Genomic DNA, 14,525 nt, shown 5'->3' on the forward strand with positions numbered 1-14,525 from the left:
TCATACAACTATTAGAATTGATGTTTCTTTGTCTTTAATTATACCTAGTTCGTCATTTGGGCCCCTTATACTCTTATAGTACCCGACAATTTCAACATTGTAATCCGAGCCTTGGAATACCTTGACTAATTGTAAACACATCACACAACTAAAGAGTATTCCAATGTATTTCTTAAAATTCCTTTTTAATACTCATGTTACCGACATTTTTCTTTGTGCAATAAAATATTAATTGTTAACAAAGTCAACGGGATGTAAAATTTTTATTAGAAAAGTTTGCAGTTAAATGAGATCAAAAGTTTGCATTCAAAAATCAGATACAAACTTTTGCACTCAAATTGTTCAATGTGAAAAAGGTGGATTCCGGTCTCATGATTTGTGTTTGTTGCGTATCACAACTAAGAATCATTGGACAACAATACAAAATTATTATTACAAAACTAAATCAACTATGCGTTTTTATGAACCAGATATTTGTATTTGTATTATTTCCAAATGAAGCTTAATGTGTTTCTTAATAGGCTTTGATTAATCAAAACCCACCCATGAATTGTAATAAATATCACATGATTGTTCAACACATTTATAATATTGGTTAATTGGTTACAAGTTCGAGCATCATTAGAGGTGTAATGTGAACCGTGCCAATCCAACAGTATTGTACTGAGCCCATGTTAGCACGCCCTGTGCATGTGGGGCTCAGCATTAGCCTGGGCTCGTTGCCCACAGGCCTTGAGTTCACATCAGCCCCCCATAAGGAGGCATCTGACAATGTCCCACAACACATCCCAGTTGTGTATTGGGAATAAGGTTCAAAATATTGATAAGCTTGATACGCTGGTAGGGGTGTATTGGGCATTTCTTTACTTGTTTCTTTACTTTTTTTTTTTTTTTTTTTTTTCAAAACTGGTTCAGGGGAGCCGGTTTAGGACCCCTCCATCCCCCGAACCGGTCAGACCCCCGATACACCCACTGTAGGGGCGTATTGGAAGGGTCTTGGAATGATACGTATCGGCCGATACGTATCGATACTTTGAACCTTGATTGGGAACATCTCCCAATGATAGTACATGAAATGATGAACCATCATTGGGATATGTTCCCAATACATGACTGAAATGTATCGTGGGACGTTGTGGGGCTCCTTGTGGGGGCTTGATGTGAACTCATAGGCCTTGGCTCAACTATTATTATTTCATTTTTGGAATTTCTTTATTTTTTTTTTCATTACAAAAAAATAAAAAACTCGAATTTTTAAAAACAGTTAAAATTGAAGGAAAAAAATGACAATCAATGACTGCAACAACAATTTGAAAAAAAAACCTCATTTTAAAATTTTATTATATGTGAATAATCAGTTCATACAATCTATCTATCTCTCGCTTTCCCTCACACATTCCAACAACGTAAATAAAGAAAGTTTTATCTACATCTATATAAAGAAAGTTTGAATTAAAAAAATTTTAAAAATTATTTAAATATTCTAACAAAATTATACAACAATTTTAAAAAATTTATTTAAATAAAAATAATTTATAATCGGTTTAATAGTATTCATAGTATTAATATTTATATATTTTTACAATCAATATAAACTATGATTTTCTAGATTATTCAATCTAAATGTTATTCAAATAATAAAAATCTAACATTAAAAATGAAATATTACTTAAATGTTTCAATAACTAAATATCTTAAATAACAAACAATGAAAATTAATATTTTAAATCACTTAATAATATATTTTAAATAGTTACTAAATAACTTTCAATTATAATAAATATATTAAGATTTTAAATATTTAGTTAAATAACTAAATATTTAAATAACAAAATATTTAACATAACTAGTTTTTAAATAGTTAAAATAACATAATTATGTATTAATATTACTATAGTTTATGTATTATTAAATTCAATAAGTAATTATTATTTTAAAATTTAAATAGTGATATTTTTTTCAATAAATAAATAATATTGTAAATAATTAATTTCATTTATACCTCTTAATAATTCTAGAAAATAAATTTCAAAAAATTACTGTTTATTAATAATAAATATAAACATATAGTCTTTATTTATTATATATATCTATACTAAAATTAATATTTATTGTATTTCAGTAATTATTTGTTGTTTTTTGTGATAGATATATTTTCAATAGATATGTATAAATCATTTTTTCTTTTATTATTTAATAGAAAATATTCAATAATATTGGAGTTTAAAATATTGTTATTTAGCTTTTTAAATTTAATTTATTGTGTATTTTCACTATAAATTTTTAATAATTATTTGATATTAAACTATTGTTCATGGGTTGGTTCGGTTTAGTTATAGGTTGGTTGGTCAACCAAATCGACCTGGTCAGGTTGGGGGGTTGTCACTTAGGTTATATCGGTTTGGGTCAATTTTCAGTTTGGTCAGCTAGTTGAAAAATTTAAGCTTAAAAAATTAAATTTAAGAATTAAGTTTAAATTTTGAAAAATTACAATGGTATTATTTAAAAATTAAATTTATGATATAAACTATTTTAGCCTAAGAAATATTAGAACTTTTCCACTTTCCCGTATTAAAGAAATATTAATATATATCTAGGGTCGAGTCATTCGATTTTAGTCAGTTTACAAATGGCTAAAGCGAAACTAATCTAACCTAGTTAGGTTGAGAATTTGTTGAACCAAATCTGACTGGAAATACTAGAAATTGAGTTGATTAGTTTCATTAGTTTGATTTAGAATGTCAATGGGGTGGGGCAGGGACAAGGAGCCTATTTCTATCCACGTCCCCATACCCATCCCTGCTAATGGGGACAAAGTTATCCCCATCTCTGTCTCCACGGGGATCCCCACTCCCCGTGATTCTTTATAATGTCAACCATTATATTTTTGATTTTTATTTTATTTAAAAAATAAAATAAGATAATTAAAATTTGCAGTCCTAATAGAAAAGATTCACCCATCTTTTTAAAAATATTGACATATAGACATATGTCAATATACATATATAAACGTATATGTATATACATATATATTAGCGGGGATCAGGGTTCACGTTGGGTAGGGAATGCTGTCATCGTGGTGATGAAAATTTCCTCATCTCCATCCCCACAAGGGGAAAATCCTCCCCATCCCTGCCCCATTCAAGGCAAATCCCCACGGTGATTGGGGAAATGGGGAAAATTGCCATCTCTAAAATTAATTATTGTTATTTTAGTATTGTAAAAAAATGATTAAAAGTATTATATAAAATATAGATGATTATTAATTCTTATACAAAATATTGTATACTCTTACAAGTTTTTATTGTTTATCTTTAACTTAACAAATCTCGTGCATTGCACGGGTCCCCACTAGTAAATATTTATAATGGAATTGAAAAGAGTTACAATAACTTACAAGGTACAAATAAAATTTATAATGTTAACATTTATGATAATCTAAAAGATTTTCTTCAAGCCTTCCATTTCAAGTGCCACTTTCCTTTTCTTTTGGTGATATATATTATATGATGTGCTATGTCCTCCTTTATCTTGTAATCTATTTTTTTGCACAAACCAGTATTCCATACAAATACACATCTCCAATATTTCATTTGTAAATCAACTTCTCCTCTTATTTAGTATCCTATATCTTACACTAAAACAAGATTTTAATGTTATTGTAGATACTGGTGGGGTTAGTAGATCATGTACCATAGCGACAAACACAAGATCATTATTTTCCTGTGCTTTCCATCAGGATAAAATATCAAAATTTCTATTTCTCAAATGTAAGGAAACTTAGAAAATTATTTTGCAAATAAAAATTAAGTTTATTGAAAGATGAATTTGACATATAGGAAGATGAGGAAACAATGCCTTTACTTATTAAGCACCACACTTTAGCTCTGCTTCATCTAGTACTAACTAGGTGGCACTAAACCTGTTATTTATTTATTTATAACTTTATATTCATATAAATTATACATATTAACTAGTGTTTTTTAATTTCTTTTTTGTCTACCTATATTTGTTTGCATATTTTGATTATATAAATTAAGTATTATATTTACAATTTCTAATTTTATCATAGAATCTAATATCGCAGCTAAACAATATAGAGGAGAAATATATTTATAATATTTTTTAAATTTAATATTCATTTGTTCAACAATATTTTCAAAATATTGTTTCTTTCTATGTTTTGAAAAACAATCACTAATCATAAATAATTGATTAAGTAAAATAGAGGAAGTTGGATAATAAATACTAGAAAACAGAATCATTAAATATTTGTAAAAAATTTTTATACAACTTTCCATTTCCCAATCAAAATCAGTTATCATATTATTTGACACTTTTTGATTATAAAAGTTTGATATAACTTCTTTATATGGTATACTACCTTCTAATATAGCATAAGTGGAATTTCACCTATGTTGGACATCTAATATAGATATTTTTTATATTTTATCCTATATTGATGGCATAAATTTTTAAAATCTTATTTTCTTGCACTTGAAGAAAATAATACAATCTTGTACACATAAATTTAAAATATGACAATGACATCTAATGTGAAATAACCTTTCTTCTAAAATAGGTTTTAGTTGAGATTTCATCTATAGCTAAACCATTATTAATAACATTATCAAAAGTACATGAAAAATTTTATCTTCTATACCATATTATGTATAGTACTTAAAATACAAGTTGCAATAGATGGGCCGATATGTGACCATTCTATTCTTGTAGAACTCATAATTCTTTTATGTAAAATCCAAATTTTATTAGTAAAATGAACATTTACAAAAATAAATAATACTACCTTTATAAAACCAAGCATCTGAAGTAAGAGAAATTTTAGAAAAAAAGATTTTTCAACATAGAAATTGAAATTTGTTTATATGCTTCAAAATTTTTTAAAACATCTAATCTAGTTGTATATTTAGAAAATTTTTATACGATGGATTAAGTGCTGTTTTGTACATAATTTTCAAATTTAGACTATTTAGTATCTTTAGCTTATAAAAATGCTTGTTCAACACGTACTTGTATCTAGTTAATGGTTGTTTCATTTTTTATTGTGAATATGAAAATAGAAAAATGAACCAGATCCAATCCCAATTTAGGTTTGGGTTGGTTCATTTTCAATTTTATTAATTTGTCTTGATACATGTCTTCTCAAATGATTAGTGCCACCACTACTTTGATAACTAAAACCATTTTTATGTTTACTACAAACTACTCTCATGCCTTTTCCCTTTATATCATTGATCATAAAATATTCCTAAACCTAGCTGTTTTACCTTTTTTGTGCTTTAGGATTATTAGGGCTAGCATTGGATTGGGCTTGTTCCGTAGGGGTAGCACTAGTTCCAACATTGGTTGTGCTATTGTACTATGAGTGAGACTCATCAAAATAAGCTAAATGAAAAGGAATCTGAGAGGAAACAATCATTTTAATAAATATTAAAAATCTAAAATTTATAAAAAATCCAAGTAACCCGATAATTGATTTTGGTCATTGAAGTCTGATATGTTGATTCAATATCTCAACTTGAATGTAAATTTTTTTAAGTATCTTAAACTGCCAACTTCAACTTGAAACACTTTATTAAGCCTTCCTCTTGTTGAAATAAAAAAAAATAAAAAAATTGTGAGTATGGCTACACGAGAGTAGCATAGAATGAGAATGGTATATTGTATTTAATTGAATGATTGTTGTGATGAAAATGGTTAATTGTTTGGGTATTTATAGGGGTAAAAATAATTGAATTGACCAAAATCATAGTAGCTCCCATTTGCACATTAGGGACATCTCCCATATTTGTGTGTTTCATGGGGAGATATTCCCAAAATGGTGGGATGTGCTATGAGGGTGGTGTGTGGAGCGCTCTACGAGGAGTGAATCCAAATTCAACATTCAATGTTCAAATTATTGATATTATGATTTTTAGCATCATTGATGCTCTAAGAACAAGTTTGGTGAGTTTACCTATTTTAAGGGTTTGTTTGGCTTGTGATCAAGATCAAAATCAGAATCGGAATCCCAAGAATTGAAACCGGAATAGCCTGTTCTTGATCCCATGAATCTGAATCGGATTCCAATTGTTGTTTGCTAAAATCATTGGCAACTTGTTAACAAGTAAAAATATAAAAAAAAATTGAAAATAATAGAACATAGTAAAACAAAAACCATAAAAAAGAAAGTCATAATCCACCATATATCTAACTATGCCTTTCTAATCCTAGTCCAACAAAAAAACAATAGGACAAAATGATTTTAGCAAAACCAGTATCAAACAAATGATTTTATTGAAACAAGCAAAATGATTTTTTGAAGTACTATTGGAATATCATTCCTTATATTCATTGGTAGTTGGATATTCAGTTGGTTAAATAGCAATGAAATAAAAAAAAAGAGGAAGGACGCTGTCAAGCATACTTTTTTTGAGCTATAGCAGGTTCTTACTTCTTGCGGGGGTGGATTTGCAAAATAGAGAATTAGTGTACTCAAATAAAAGAAGAAGAAGAAGAAGAAGAAGAAGAAGAAGAAGAAGAAGAAGAAGAAGAAGAAGAAGAAGAAGAAGGACATATTTGCTTTATTCGACTAGGTAGAGATTTGAAAGAAGAGGGGAAGAAGGAAGAAAGGAGAGGAGAGGAAAAAAACGGGTTTGCTAATATCAATTGTTGGCAGTAGCAACAGTGGTGGCGATGATAGACAGGAGGAAGAGGGAGAAAAGGAAGAAGAGACATGAAAGAACGACTGACAAGTGACTGGTCTTACCTTGTTGGAGATGATGGTCATCAGCGACTATCTTGGATGAAGCCATGAAGGTTTGATGACTTATGGTCAAGTAGGGCACTAGAACAAGTGGGATTTTTTTTAATAAAAAAATAAAAAAGTGAGAATCATATTTCCAGGGTGCCAGAATGACCATTCCTACATATGTAGATCATCGGAATGGCAGTTCCATCCAACCGAACAGTTAGAATTGGAATGAGCGCCTATTGCTATAAGCCAAACAGACCCTGAATGTTTTTAATAGGTGATCGGATATCCCCATACAGATTGCCATATCGAATAAATAAACAAAAAATATGTTTTGATCAAACAAAATGAGTTCACATCTGTGCCTAGTGGGGTGCCCCACAATGCCCCACAACACATCTCAACCTTGTATTGAGAACATCTCCCGATGATGTCTCATCATCTCCATACTTGTCATCGAAAGATGTCCCTACAAGGTCGGAATGTGCTGTGGGGCATTGTGGGGCGCGGATATGAACTCAAATGAAATCTTTGATAGGAAGTGACTTTTGCGTACCGAGAGCATGGATATTTGTAACCTTGGTAGTATCTAAATCAAAACAATAAATTTGTCCATATTTAATTGTTTTTAATTTCTTTTGATAAATGTTGATATCAAGGTTCAAAATATTGATATGCCTGGTACACCCATATCGAGCGAATCAATATTCATTTTTATTGCTGCTTTTTTTTTTTTTTAATTTTTTCACAACTAGTTTAGGGGGGCTGGTTTAGGGCTCCTCCACCCCCTGAAACGGTCAGACCCCTGGTACACCCACTGTAGGGGCATATAAGAAGGGTCTTGGAATGATACATATCGGCCAATATGGGCTAATATGCAATGATTTTTTGAACCTTGATTGATATATAAAACATGATGAGAAAGTTCTTGTAGTGTGCCTTTTGAGTTTTTTTCTCGGATGGGAATTATTGTACAACGAGCAACATAATCAAATCAATAGTGGAATAGTGACCATGCTTACTGATCCAATGTCAATAGACACGAGTGTGATGACTTATCACTTTGAGTTATAGTAACGGTTATTGTTGTTGCTAAAAGTTTTTGATGACTATTTATATAGGTCAATGAATGGTTATTCAATAGTTAACCATTTTTTTTTTGACAATTGCCATAGTTTGTCTTAATAGTTTGTATTTTTGACGAAAATTTAATTACATTAGTAGTAGGGGTGGATTTTAGTTGAGTCGAATATTTGGCTATTCGTGTTAGGCTCGTCAAAACAGTGTTAGTCTCTGAGTTCAAACTTGATTTGAGTTTGAATTCGATTAGGCTCAAAAGATTGTAGGTTCATGCTTGGCTTGGCTCGAGCTCGACTGTAAGCCAAGCTTCCTATAAAAAATAAAAATTATACATATAAAAATGATTTTTAATTTTATATACAAAAATTATTTATTATCATACATACAAAAATAAAATCATTATATATAATATTTATTATTATACATATAAAAAATAAAAATATACATATAAAATTATTTATTATTATATATAAAATATAAAAATATTATATATATAATATTATTATACATATAATAAAAATTATTATATATATGTATGTATGCATTGCTCTTGATTAGGCTTGAGAGCTTGATGAAATGAGCTTTATTGGGCTTGAGCCCAGCTTGATTTGCAAACGAGCCTATATATTGGGCTTGAACTTGGCTTGAAGTTTGGTTTAAACCAAGTCGAATCAAGCTTTTCACGAGTAGAGCTCAATTAGCTTGTGAAAAACTCGATTCATTTCCACCCTAATTGGTAGTCAAAGTTGTTAGATCTATGTATTTTTTTTTTCAAAAAAAATTGAAAAAAATCTAAAAGTTATTGAAAAATTTTATATGCTTTAAGTGATTTTCATTGCATGATATAACCAAAAGATGGTCCTACCAATGATCTTTTAAAATCATTGATCTAACAATAGTAATTTATGTCAAAATTGAAATGTTTTGTTGGTTTTTTAGGGAAAATATGAAAATAAAAAACTGTTTTATATATCCTAAATGATTTGCTTGGTAAAGAAGAACTATAAGATGTATCAATAATCTATCAAACTCATTGGTCAAAGAAGTGAAACAACACAATAATTCAATGTGCAATTAATTTTTAGTAGATTTGAAGCTAAAACATTCTTTGATATTTTATTAATAAAATTATTGTGTGATATTTACATGTTCTAAACTCGTGTTATTATTGATTGTGATGTATCTATTTATATAAACTATTAAAGTGTGCATTTCCTAGATTTAATGCTGTTGATATATTTGTTGGATTTGTAAGAATTTTCCCAGCGTACCATATATCCAATTGTATCCATATCTTCCACCGTATTCATGTGTATCTAAAGTGTTTGTATAAAAGCTTAGTGATATGATAAAAGATACTGATATTGTTGAACCTTGATTGGGCCAGATTTAGATTGGGCTCAACTACATCCAATCCTGACCCAATTACCAAGGCAATAAATCCAAGTCCAATAATTTGAAATCCGATGTAAGACTCATTGTATTTGGATCTAATCCGGTTCTGCCTTGTTATGCTGAAAAAATAAATAGTTTGAAAATTATTTATATTTCAACTTATACATATATGAGTAATTTATATAAGGTAAATTATTAAACATTTATAACTTTTGCATTATTTACATAATGTTTATATATACATAGCTATATTTTGTATATAATTTTAATTAGATCAGATGGGATTTGGTCTGATCATTAATTGGATACAAGTTGCATAATCTATACTACTATTAAAAGTGTGATTGAAAGTATAGAACTTTGAATTGACTAAAATACCCTAATTGTTGAGTTTGGCCCCTCTTTAATTGTAAGGATAGAAATATAATTTGAATAACTACTTTTCTCCTTTAAATCACTTTCATTAAGTCTTATATTTCGGGTATTAACTCATATTCTTTCATTAAATCCTATATTAATTAACCATAAAGTGTGACAAAAGAATAATTGTTTTTATTGATGATAGAAATAAAATGCAAATTTAAATTTAAAACCAACCCAAAAATAGAGTTGTTTTCTTGTTTAGTGGTAAGTCAACAATTCTACCTTTTAGGTCAAAATGTGTCAACCCTTAGTGTCATAATTAAATAATAATAAGAATTAGAAAGGTGAAAACACACAAAGTATAAAAAATATAAAAAAATTATAGAAAACATTTGGCTACATCTCTAATATCGTATATCCATCATATTAGACAAAAATAACTGTAACAAATAAAAATAATTTTTATAGACTTAGAAATATAAAAAAAATGGTAAAAAGTTTTGGAAACATATTATTTATTATCACTTTCTTCATCAAAGATTGACACATGCAAAGCATGTACATATTTACTAGTCCAATAATATGTAGCAGATCTACAATTGCCTTTGGCTTTTTAAATCACCTTTTTAAACATCTCTTGTCCCTTTAGGGCAAAGATTTATAGAATTAGTGTCTCTGCTTTTATCCATAAATAGAAATGTTATAACTGTGCAACAAAAATGTAGGATTACAAACTTAAAATTTCCTGGAATTATGAAAATATGGCGCTTCTCTCTCTCTCTCTCAGGAGCCAAAATGTCCATTTGTGAGGGCTTTCACGTAGGTAGCAGTTTCTGGTTTTGCGAGGTGGGCCCCACAGGGTCAGAAAGCTTAAATATGCTTCGTTAAGGCAAAAGGTTTTCTAGTTAAGCCTGTTTTAGGGGTTTTTGTAACAGTTAAAGATGCTAAATTGAAAAAGCTTATTGCTTTATCTTTCGGTGAATAAGATTTTAAGGCTCCATAATCGATAAAATTGAAGTGGATAGTTTGAAAATTTTATTGTTTCGTTATTTTAACATTTAAAAGACAAAGACACAAGTCTTTCAGTTCAGCCACTTCAATGGCCCCTTGGTAAGCTTCTTAAAAGCACTCAATCCAAGCTGATGCCCTTCGAAATGGGTTCAAAAATTCTATCTAGTATAAGATTGGGCTGGCCCAATCTCCCGGCCCATTGAAACTAAAATTGGCTTTAGGTATAATGTAGGCTTTTGGTGAGATGTGGATCTAAAATGTATCTTAGAATCTCTTTCCCTTACATGATGTTGTCATCGTTCTAAGATTTCATTTACCCAATACTTAAACACCCTTTGACCACCATACTATAGGGTTTTGGTAACAAAGACACAGAATTAAGGCAAATTAAGTATTTTAGCAAAATGTCCTTAACAGTCAGTTAGTAGGTCTCTAAAATATATTTTCCAGTTGATAAAAGTACCCTCATAAACACTAAATGCAGTTTTTTCCTTCTCAAATATTATTTTGTTTAAGCTTCTTCTTGGACCTACTTTCAAATTTTCATTCCCACCACAAAGCCATTTTTTTTCATAAGAAAATGTGTCAACTAATGATAAAAATGGATCTTTGAAATGATTTAAATCTATGGATTGATGCATACTTATTGATTTTCAATGACAATATTATAATCACAGTCATGCTTTTTAAAAACGACCAGAGACTGAATCGGTCAGGGGTCCGGTTATTGGGTCAAACGGTCTGACCATTCGAACCAAATGGTTGGCCCGTTTTGACAAAAAGAAAAAAAAAACAGTCAAAACTATTTGAATGGTTAACCACCCGGGTCAACAGTTTACTGACCAAAATCAACAGTTTTGGGCAAATATCTGGTTTTGGGGAAAACCGAAACTGATCAAGTGACCAGTTTCTGGGTTTTTTTGGTCTAACCGTCCGGTCCGATCCAGTTTTGAAGTATATAACCACCAAAATATTAAAGAATAAAGAAATTCGTTGAGGAAGACAATTTATATGTTCTTCATATAAAAACATTTTCCACTTGATGCACTTGAAATTAGAAATCAAAAGAGATTGAAAGAAGATTCTTTTTTCTTTTTATAGTAAATGGAGACTTTTGGAAGGGTATCAAACTTTTTTTTTGGTTGCAATTGCTTATAACTAATAGTCACCGATGTTGTCTTGAGCTGGATGAGCTGAGGTGGTTCGAGATGACTTGATCCAGCGACCAGCGAGCACAAAAGGTCAAGGGCCCTGAGGTGAATCTTCGGGGAAAGATACTCTTAACACTCAAATTAGTGAGTTCACATCAGGCCTCCACAAGAGAGTACCTTATAACGTCCCACAGCATATCTCAGCCATATATTTGGGACATCTCTCCCGATGATGATTCATCATTTCATCAATATATTTTCACTACATGGCTGAACTATGCTGTCGGACGTTGTGGAGCGCCTCCTTTTGGGGGGCTGATTTGAGTCGCAAGTTAGTACGAGCAACGAGGGGGTCTGTCAGGCCGAGCTAGCTGTACCTGTGGGTGTAAGATGAGTTGAAGAGTGCTAGAGAGCTTAGATAGCAGGAGCGTATAATCTTAACTTGGATGGTGTGCCTTTACATACAAACTGGAATTCCTACCCACTACTCTCTACCCACACTCTATCCGCCATAAATTGCTCATACATCGCCATCTTGAATTGTGAAATATGTCGCCAGTGTGGGAGTCCTCGATTGAACTGTTTGTCAACGTGGCATGCACAATTCACCAAGGATGGGATGAAGAGAACCTGAGCTGTTGCACCGACTTGGGTGGTTAGCTTGCACTCGCTGATGTCCACCACATGTCTCACCTGTTGTAAGACATGTAGTGTTTCCTTGGCACCGCCTTGTTGGTCACACATAACGGCCTCATGGGCCAACACGTCATGGATCTTCAGTTCGTCTAAGCAGGGGCGGAGCCAGAGATTTTTCATAAGGGGGGCAAAACCTAAAAAGGATTTACGAGTGGGGGGGATAAATAAATATGGATGGCCATAAGGGAGACCAACTATTGGAGCATGGAATAGAGGGAGGGGGGAATTTACAATCACAAGGATTTCTGAACCATAGGAGGGCCATGATTCCTCTGGCTCCATCCCTGCGTCTAATCTAGGTGTCCCTCGTTGACTCGACCATGTGACAGCCCTCGTTGGACATGGATTATGGCTGCATCAGTCTCTGTAACTGTAAACTAATAGGATCTCTTTACTAGCATCATCATTAATATCAGAGGGCCTACTGTAACGGTGGGCCTTGGCGTCACGGTTGGGTTACTCCATTGCAAACTGGGTGACAGGATTCAAATCTTGAAAATAAACTCTCTGTATGTGCGGAGGTAAAGGCTATGTAAGTAAATCTGTCCCCCAGACCCCACATTGATGGGAGTGGGAGCCTAGTGCACATGCACCGGGCTGCTCTTTGTCAGGGGGCTTAATGTATTCATTCCTCTTTGTCTTAGACTAATATTTCACCTTTTCTTTTTATAGCTTAGAATGTTTGGATTGACATATTTGTTCCATATGCTTAGCCTTCTTCGTAAATTATTTATTTCCAATAGTAGTTCCACTCTACGAGCTGTCTGAATGAATATGCTTATGGGAATTAAAAAAAAAAAAACTCGAAAAGTGGAAAATGGAATCCAATTCTGTTTCTTTCTCAATTCCACAGAATCCAAATTGTTAGCCCCTTCACGAATTGCAATAACCTCCAACTGAGGATGTCGGGCCCTGGTTCAGTCCGGCCAATGTACAATCCTATGGCCCAGCCCAGAAATTTTGTCTCCATAAAGACTATCATTTGGTAGCAAACTTCTCTCTCTCTCTCTCTCCATCATCGACCACTGAACTAGCCTCATAGATCTTACAATCCAATAGAATTTTGAGAAACCAGCTTCTTTGTTCCATGGTTTATAATTAACATCATGTCAAAACAAAAACTGCTCATTGCTCATTCTTTCTCTGTTATATACATTTCGAATTCCCCATTCGGAAGAGTAGACAAAGAAGAAAAAAAGGGAAGAGTCACTTGTTTTCTATTTTACATTGAGTTCTTACCAACTCCACCTCTTGTCTTACCCATCCTTTCTGGGTTCTGGTTCTTTTATCTGGCTCACACAACCCCGTATTGGTTTTGTTGCCTTACTGGTGAAAGACCAAGAATCCATTAATAAGAGAAAGTGTTTGAGTAATTGGAGAGAAAAGGATGAATAAAAAATCTGAAGGATAAATATACTGGTTCTGTTCTGCCTGCCATCAATATCGACTGTAATTGGTCATTCATTCTAATGGTTTTCTTTTTAATTTTTCATTCATTGAACAAAAGAAAATCCAGACTAATTAGCTTTTCTCTGAGATTGGAAGGAGGCTGTTTTTCTAATGGCATGCGACTTTCACCACAAAAACTATTTATTTATTTTTTATTTAAAGATCAATGCATGCATGTCTTTACCTAGCTAATAAAAAAATATAATGTCTTCACAAATATTGGAAAATGATTTTTTTTAATTATTATGGCTAGTTTAGAAGGAGTACAAATACAAATTTGTAGAGTGCAAAACCTTATATTTTATACCTACTTGTACTATACATATTTGTATTTATACTTTTTCCAAACTAAGCCTTATAGGTATTTATAACCAACTTCTTTCTGATCCAAATTATCAGAAAACAAAAATGGCAGCTGGTTACTTAACCCACCAAGCAAATTAAAGTCCAAAGTCTTGCTAATTGGGCTGAATATTGAAAAAAAAAGTTAAAAGTATTTTTTTGAGCATATAGTGGAATGAGTTTGGAGACTCTTGAAAAACCTCCACAGAGACGCCTCTGTAGAATCATTCAAAGTGAGAAAAGATGTGTTCATGTCAGTATTTGATCAGTTAGAAGCTTGGAAA

Source organism: Nelumbo lutea, chromosome 4, assembly GCF_056320005.1.
Source record: "Nelumbo lutea isolate HS-2025 chromosome 4, American lotus-T2T, whole genome shotgun sequence".
NCBI lineage: Eukaryota > Viridiplantae > Streptophyta > Magnoliopsida > Proteales > Nelumbonaceae > Nelumbo > Nelumbo lutea.